Genomic DNA, 8,517 nt, shown 5'->3' on the forward strand with positions numbered 1-8,517 from the left:
GATATATGACATCAACCTCTTCTCCCTTGTCCAGGCGATAGGTCACCTGGTTATAGAAGGAAATGAGATTGGTCAAACAAGACCTACCTGCAACAAACCCGTGCTGGCTATCCCTTAGGATGTTAACCTGGGCCAGTCCCTCAAGGATGGCCTCCTTAATAAACTTTTCTAAGATCTTCCCCAGGATAGAAGTCAGGCTAATGGGCCTGTAGTTAGCCGGATCCACTCTCTTCCCTTTCTTGAAGATCGGCACCACATTGGCCTTCTTCCAGTCTCCGGGCACTACACCAGAGCGCCAGGAGCTCTCGAAGACCCGTGCCAGGGGCTGGGCTATGACGCTCGCCAGCTCCTTGAGTACCCTGGGGTGCAGGTTGTCAGGGCCAGCTGACTTGAAGGTATCCAGCTTCTCAAGGTGTTCCTTCACGAGGTCAGCATTGATGGAGGGTAGGGGATCCCCATCACCCGGATCTCCCTGTCCCATAGCAGGCATGGGCATCCCGTGTGACTGATGAAAGACTGACACAAAGTACCTATTTAATAGGTTGGCTTTTTCCTGGGTGTCAGTTGTCAGTTGCCCCATCTGGTTCAGCAGAGGTCCAACGTTGCCCTTGCTTTTCCTCCGGCTCCCCACATATCTGAAAAAGGACTTTTTGTTGTCCTTGATGCTTGAAGCTAGTTGGAGTTCAGTTGCAGCCTTGGCTTTCCTGGTTTGCTCCCTGCAGGACCGGACCAGCGCGGAGTAATCCTCCTTGGAGGTGAATCCCGTCCTCCATCCTTTGTAGGCTTTCCTTTTTAGCCAGAGTAGGTCCGCTAGGTCTCTGGAGAGCCGGGGGGCTGCTGTGCCTTCTTGCTGCCTTTCCACCGTGTTGGAATAGATTTAGCTTGTGCATTGAGGATCGCTTCCTTGAGAAGCAACCACCCTTCTTGAACTCCCCTCTCCCTCGGGTCATGGTCCCTGAGGGCCTGACCGACTAGCCTCTTGAGCTTGTCAAAGTCGGGGAGCTGAGAACGGAGCAGGTCGGCAGGGTGTGGAAAGGGCTGGTGGGGCAGGACTGAAAAGGGGAGCACGAGGCGCTGGCGCGGAGGGCTGTGCGAAACACACTGGCAGGGTGACAGGTGCTGCATCGCTGGAGACTCTCATGGTCCCCCAAGTGCCCAAGAGAAATCTGCTGAGCCCGAGTCGGTGGCACTAGGTCTGGTGGGACTGCTTTCATGCACAAAAGGTGTGGGGAAAGGTATTTGAAGGAGACGGGAAGGGGAATGGGGATTACTCTCGAAAATGTTCTCTCTGGGTTATCAGAGAAGACGGATGGGTCATGGGGGGGTGAGGGTCTTCATCACACGCCCCAAGGTAGCGCTATGGGAAGTGCGTTCCCCGTTGGCACTAAAGGGCTCGTGCTTCTCCACAACAGAATGTTTGCAGTTAGCAGTGCAGGAGCTGCACTTCTATAGAGGCAGAGAAAAGCGTGGGACACAAGGAAGGGGACACAGCGCTCTGGCAAGGGCTGGAGTTCAGGGGGTGTTTCAGCCCCGTATAGGTGTAGGCTCAGCTCAGGGTCCGTACTTGTTGCCAGGGAGGGTGGGCGAGGGCTTTCGTGTGCACTTGTTTTTTTTTTTTGTCTTGTGTATCAAATGACTGACCCTGTATTCATGTAAGAAGCAAGTGTAAGATGTTCAATGGATAAAACTGTAGTTTAAGCAAAGTGAATTTGATGTCATTTACCATGTGAGTATTATGTAATTGCTTGAAATTGTATTTGTATTACCTTTTGTGAGGCCTCGGTTGGGGTCTTTTTTATTTTGTTTGATATTGTCCGTTTTCTAATAATATGTATAGTATAAAAAAAAAAAGTTCAGAAAAATGCTGGATGGTTTGTGGGACATAACAAGGTGGAGATGCACTGAACTAAACTGCTGGCTCACTTTTTGTCTATCTAGATACATAGAAGTTATATACATAGCTGAGATGCTGGCAACACAGCTCACAAAGACACTCTCATAGACTCAGAGGGACAGCCTTCCATCTTCAGATCCTTCTGTGCAAAAATGAAGTTTGTGTCCTACCTATGGGGACTTTTTACCATCTTGTACCATCTATACTTATCCGAATCCGTGGGGTGGGTGCGGGCACGCTGCGGTAGGGCAGCGAGCAGGGTGCTGGTGAAGGGGCTCCTGGGGGAAGCTTTTGCAGTGGACTCGGGGTGAGACAAGGGTGTCCGCTGTCGCCGGGTCTCTTTGTTTGCGCCACTGAGCCTCTGGCGCAGCGGGTCAGGAGCGATAGGGTGATCAGCGGGGTTCGAGTGCCGAGGGGAGGGGACTTAAAAGTCCTCCTGTACACGGATGACGTGACATGACGTGCGTGGTGCAGGACGAGGTGTCCCTAGGAAGAGTGGTCCAACACGCCAGTGAGTTTGGGGAGGTATCTGGAGCGAGAGTGAACAAAAAGTGTGGGGAAAGGTATTTGAAGGAGACGGGAAGGGGAACGGGGATCACTCTCGAAAATGTTCTCTCCGGGTTATCAGAGGGGACGGACGGGTCATGGGGGGTGAGGCTCTTCGTCACATGCCCCAAGGTAGCGCTCCTCGGAGGTGAATCCCGTCCTCCATCCTTTGTAGGCTTTCCTTTTTAGCCGCAGGAGGTCTGCTAGGTCCCTGGAGAGCCGGGGGGCTGCTGTGCCTTCTTGCTGCCTTTCCACCGTGTTGGAATAGATTTAGCTTGTGCACTGAGGATCGCTTCCTTGAGAAGCAACCACTCTTCTTGAACTCCCATCTCCCTCGGGTCATGGTCCCTAAGGGCCTGACCGACTAGCCTCTTGAGCTTGTCAAAGTCGGGGAGCTGAGAACAGAGCAGGTCAGCAGGGTGTGGAAAGGGCTGGTGGGGCAGGACTGGAAAGGGGAGCACGAGGCGCTGGCGCGGAGGGCCGTGCGAAACACACTGGCAGGGTGACAGGTGCTGCATCGCTGGAGACTCTCATGGTCCCCCAAGTGCCCAAGAGAAATCTGCTGAGCCCGAGTCGGTGGCACTAGGTCTGGTGGGACTGCTTTCATGCACAAAAGGTGTGGGGAAAGGTATTTGAAGGAGACGGGAAGGGGAATGGGGATCACTCTCGAAAATGTTCTTTCTGGGTTATCAGAGAGGACGGATGGGTCATGGGGGGGTGAGGGTCTTCATCACACGCCCCAAGGTAGCGCTATGGGAAGTGCGTTCCCCGTTGGCACTAAAGGGCTTGTGCTTTTCCACGACAGAGTGTTTGCAGTTAGCAGTGCAGGAGCTGCACTTCTATAGAGGCAGAGAAAAGCGTGGGACACAAGGAAGGGGACACAACGCTCTGGCAAGGGCTGGAGTTCAGGGGGTGTTTCAGCCCCATATAGGTGTAGGCTCAGCTCAGGGTCCGTACTTGTTGCCAGGGAGGGTGGGCGAGGGCTTTCGTGTGCACTTGTTGTTTTTTTTTTTTGTCTTGTGTATCAAATGACTGACCCTGTATTCATGTAAGAAGCAAGTGTAAGATGTTCAATGGATAAAACTGTAGTTTAAGCAAAGGCAACTTGACCTCAGTTATCATGCGAGTATTATGTAATTCCTTTAAAATTGTATTTTGTATTACCTTTTGCGAGGCCACGGTTGGGGTTGGCAGTTTTTTTGTTTCATATTGTCCGTTTTCTAATACAATGTATAATATGAAAAAGAAGTTCAGAAAAGTGCCGGAGGGTGCATGGGACATAACAAGGTGGAGATGCACTGAACCAAACTGCTGGCTCACTTTTTTTTTTTTCGTCAAAATATATGTCTGTCTATATACATAGATGTTATATGTGTTGATGAGATCCTTGCAACACAGCTCACAAAGATACTCTCATAGACCCAGAGGGACAGCCTTCCATCTTCAGATCCTTCTGTGCAAAAATGAAGTTTGTTTCCTACCTAGGGGGACTTTTTACTATCTTGTACCGTCTATACTTTTCCCAGAGCCTGATGAAGGCACTTGGATCCTGAAAGCTTGCAGAAAAGGACAGTTTTCTTGCAATTTTCCTGTTGATCTAATAAAAGGTATCGTTTTGGAACATATACACATACACCGTCTCGCAGCTTTTTCCATGTTCCTTAAGCCACAATCAAAACCTGGGCACTAATTACAATACACAGACCCGTACACCTGTCCACAGGCCTCCCCTGACCCGATTACACTGTCCCTTAGACCTAGCCCTGATTATGGGGTTTAAAATCTCAGTTCGGTCACCGCCGGTTCCCCTGCTGCTGTGTCCACGGTCGCTGTCTCCAGGTCCAGCTGCCTCTTGTCCTCTTTGCAGTCCCTGTCTGCTCCCCCTCCGAGGGGGTCCTTGAAGAGCCTGTGCCAAGTGTCCCTTTGCCAGGTGGGGGGGCGTGCATCCTCCCCGTCCTCTGCTACCACTTTACTCAGAGACCAGGGCTGAGATTTTATTTTTAATGAAAATATATTTCTGTATCTAGAGGTGTGTGTGTGTGTGTGTGTGTGTACACATATACATACACACATCTTATCATAAGCGTTCCATGATGCATCTTAAATGCACATTAAGAAACCCGCGTTTCCTGTTACAATAAATGCACCCAATCCCCTGCGCCCCCTCCCTCTGCCCTCTCCTACCCAAACCGCAGTCTTTTAGTCCAAACCCTGAATTGGGGTTTACAGTCTCAGTTTCTTTACGGTCTGTGTCACTGTCGCTGTCACTACTGTCACTTCCGCTGCTGCTGATCCTGTTCGAGTCCTCCTCGCGGTCTCCAAGTCCAGTTGCATCTCTGTCCTCTTTGTTCTCTGTATCCACATCCCCACCGGGGCTGAGATCCTTGCAGCAGACGCTTCTTCCCCCTGGGCAGGTCCCTGCAGGAAGATCGCTATAGCCCTGGCGTTGGGAGAGCGCTGGGGACACCCATGGCTGGAGTCCGGTGGGTGGGATGATGCCGATGACGAAGGGAGAGGGGGCGGTTGTATGCAGATCGGGAAGGGAAGGGAAGGGAAGGGGCAGGGCAGAGATGGCGCACAGGGCCTTTTGGGAACGGGGCACTGAGTGCCATTGTGGGGGGCCTGAAACAGGGTGGGGGATGTAGTGGAAGTGGAGGGAGGAGCCCTGCAGTGTTGCGGGGGGAGCAGGCCGCAGCGTGGGGAGGGTGGCATGCACTTGCCCGAACTTGTGCGTGTGTTGGCAGGGGGGCGGCACTGGGGCCCGGCCTGGATAAAGCATACTTACCTGGCAGGGGAGACACCATGATCAATCAGGTGGTTTTCCCAGGGTGAGGCTCGCCCCTTGCACTCCGGGCGTGCTGACCCCTGCGATTTCCCCAAATGCGGGAAACTCGACTGCATAATTTGTGGTAGTGGGGGACTGCGTTCGCGCTCTCCCCTGGCAACGTGGTGCAAAGACAGACTGGAGAGAGGGGCTGGGGGCTGTGCCCAGACCTCCACCCTCTACACCTGCCCTTCTGCAATGGGCTGCAGCGAGGGGCTGCATGGGTCACTGCGCTGTGGGGAGCTGCTAGACAGCGTAGACAGCGTAGGTCCAAGGGCCCTCGTTACTCCCTGCGAGGTGTGGATTTGAGGGCAGATGCCAGGGAAGTTCTGAAGTTTATGAGGGGGAAGCAGAGAACGTCAGTTGTCGGGGAGTTGAGCACGGCGAAAGTCGGCAGGGTGTGGAGAGGGCTGGTGGGGAAGGAATGGAAAGGGGAGCACGAGGAGCTGGCGTGGAGGGCCGTGAGAAACGCACTGCCAGTGCGACAAGTACTATATCGATGGGGACTCACACGGTCCCCCAAGTGCCCAAGAGAACTTTGTGACGAACCTGAGTCCGTGGCGCATGTTTTGTGGGGTTGTTTTTATGCACAGAAGGTGTGGGGGAGGGCAGGGGCTTTCTTGAAGGAGACAGGGAAGGCAACGGGGATCACGAGTGAAAACGTGCTCTATGGTTTGACAGAGGGGACGGATGGGTCATGGGGTGTGAGGGTGCTTGTCACATGTATTAAAGTAGCAATTTGGAAAGTGCGTTCCCTCCTAGCACTAAAGGGCTCGTGCTTTTCAACGATAGAGTGTCTGCAATTAGCTATGCACGAGTTGTATTTCTATAGAGGAAGAGGAAAGCAGAGAATGCAAGGAGGGGATACAACGCCCTGGGAAGGGCTGGACTTCAGAGGTTTGTTTCAACCCCGTGTAGGCATAGGATAGTTTAAGGGACAGCATATTTGCCAGAAAGGGTGGGGGGGGCCTTCAGCAGGTCGATTGCGACGTTGAATATGTGAATATTATGTAATAAGGTGGGATTCTGGTTCAACAATGTGTTTAATAGTGCCTGTTTTTGTTTTTTCCCCTGTGATAAAATGGAGAAGGGGCTCCAAGAGTGGGTGAGGGTACTTGCAATTATATAAGAAACAAGTTAAATGATTTCTAAATGGGTTTTCAGGAAGTCACAAGTGATTTTATTTGTTCTGTGAATGTTAGGAAAATTTGTAAAAGTGAGTTTCTATTAACTTTGTGAAACCTCAGGTGCATTTTGTTTACTTGTAGTTTTTCTTAATGTGTTTCATAGTGACAGCTTTTACTAATAAAATGTTTTTAATAAAAAAAAAAAAAAAAAAAAAGGTTTTCCCAGGGTGAGGCTCGCCCCTTGCACTCCGGGCGTGCTGACCCCTGCGATTTCCCCAAATGCGGGAAACTCGACTGCATAATTTGTGGTAGTGGGGGACTGCGTTCGCGCTCTCCCCTGGCAACGTGGTGCAAAGACAGACTGGAGAGAGGGGCTGGGGGCTGTGCCCAGACCTCCACCCTCTACACCTGCCCTTCTGCAATGGGCTGCAGCGAGGGGCTGCATGGGTCACTGCGCTGTGGGGAGCTGCTAGACAGCGTAGACAGCGTAGGTCCAAGGGCCCTCGTTACTCCCTGCGAGGTGTGGATTTGAGGGCAGATGCCAGGGAAGTTCTGAAGTTTATGAGGGGGAAGCAGAGCACGTCAGTTGTCGGGGAGTTGAGCACGGCGAAAGTCGGCAGGGTGTGGAGAGGGCTGGTGGGGAAGGAATGGAAAGGGGAGCACGAGGAGCTGGCGTGGAGGGCCGTGAGAAACGCGCTGCCAGTGCGACAAGTACTGCATCGGTGGGGTCTCTCCCGGTCCCCCAGTGCCCAAGAGAAATCTGTGACGAACCCGAGTCTGTGGTGCAAGTTTTGTGGGATTGTTTTTATGCACAGAAGGTGTGGGCGAAGGCAACCATTTTACTGAAGGAGACAGGGAGGGCAACGGGGATCACGATCGAAAATGTGCTCTATGGTTTGACAGAGGGGACGGATGGGTCATGGGGTGTGAGGGTGCTTGTCACATGTATCAAAGTAGCAATTTGGAAAGTGCGCTCCCTGTTAGCATTAAAGGGCTCGTGCTTTTCAACGGTAGAGTGTCCGCAGTTAGCAATGCACGAGTTGCAGTTCTGCAGCGGTAGAGGGAAGGAGGGGACACAACGCCCTGGCAAGGGCTGGACTTCAGGGGGTTGTTTCAGCCCCGCAAAGGCATAGGATAGTCTACCGGACAGCATGGTTGTCAGCAAGAGTGGGTGGGAGTTTCTCAGTATTTGCCTATTAGGAATCAAGGGGTCAATCTGTCGTTATATGTCAAGGGTAAGATGTTCCCTGAATGGACTCTTCAGCAAGTCGAATGCGACATTGGTTATGTGAATTGCGTGTAATTTCTTGACATTGTATTTGTATTAATTTTGTGATACTTCAGCTGGGATCCTTTTTTCCTCAATGTGTTCAATAGTGCCTAGTTTGCCAATAAAGTGGAAAAGGGTCTCCAAGAGTGGGTGAGGGATTTGTCAGAACCTGTAATTATATTAGAAGCAAGGGTGCAGTATTCCTGAAGGAGTTTTCCAGCTACTCGAAAGTGGTATTGTTCTTATGTGAAGTAAATTTTCAAATTCGAATTTGTATTAACTTTGTGATACCTCAGGTGGGTTTTGTTTGTTTCCCCTTCTTTAATATGTTTGATAGTGTCTGTTTTTCTAATAAAATGGTGCAATATCCAAAAAAAAAAAAAGGGGGGGGGTTTCCCAGGCCGGGGGAGATGCCAGGAGCTGTAAGGTGGTGTCTCTGCTGACTTGGTGCAGCGACGGAGGTAGTGGAGCAGAACGAAGGGGCTCGGTTGCTGGAGGAGGCGGCGCGGAAGCAAGCCTTGATTCTTGAAGAGTGTGGACCGGCAAGTGTTTCGTCTCAGATGCTGTTGGCTCCGATAATGAAGAGTGTTTCTGGTGAGCTTTCCGGCGGCATGACCGAGGGGGCGGTTGGGGACTGGTCCGCGGTGGGCCAAGGAGGCAAGGTGGTGTCTTCGGAGAGGAAGAGGGGTAATGCTGCTGGGCGAGCAGTTCCTAGAGAGGGGGCGGTCCCGCTGCCGGAAGGGAGGCGGAGCTCTGCAGAGAGCAGTAAAGCTGCCCGGAAGGGGCCGGAACCTTCCTGTTGTCTGTGGGAAGAAGGAGACCCCCGAAGGACGGCGAAGCTGCGGGTGAAGGCCAC

At 52.0% G+C, this 8,517-nt stretch overlaps 2 non-coding genes across 2 annotated transcripts; both read left to right on the plus strand.

Moving 5' to 3' along the window:
- Window positions 1-5,217: 5,217 nt before the first annotated feature.
- LOC149865249 (U1 spliceosomal RNA) lies at window positions 5,218-5,381 on the plus strand. Its single transcript, XR_016442844.1, has one exon. It is a non-coding gene; the product is annotated as a U1 spliceosomal RNA (small nuclear RNA).
- Window positions 5,382-6,572: 1,191 nt separating this feature from the next.
- On the plus strand, window positions 6,573-6,731 carry LOC149865250 (U1 spliceosomal RNA). Its single transcript, XR_016442787.1, has one exon. It is a non-coding gene; the product is annotated as a U1 spliceosomal RNA (small nuclear RNA).
- Window positions 6,732-8,517: the final 1,786 nt, after the last annotated feature.

The sequence above is a fragment of the Crocodylus siamensis genome, chromosome 5, assembly GCF_052110815.1.
Source record: "Crocodylus siamensis isolate JL-2025a chromosome 5, ASM5211081v1, whole genome shotgun sequence".
Classification (NCBI taxonomy): Eukaryota; Metazoa; Chordata; order Crocodylia; family Crocodylidae; genus Crocodylus; species Crocodylus siamensis.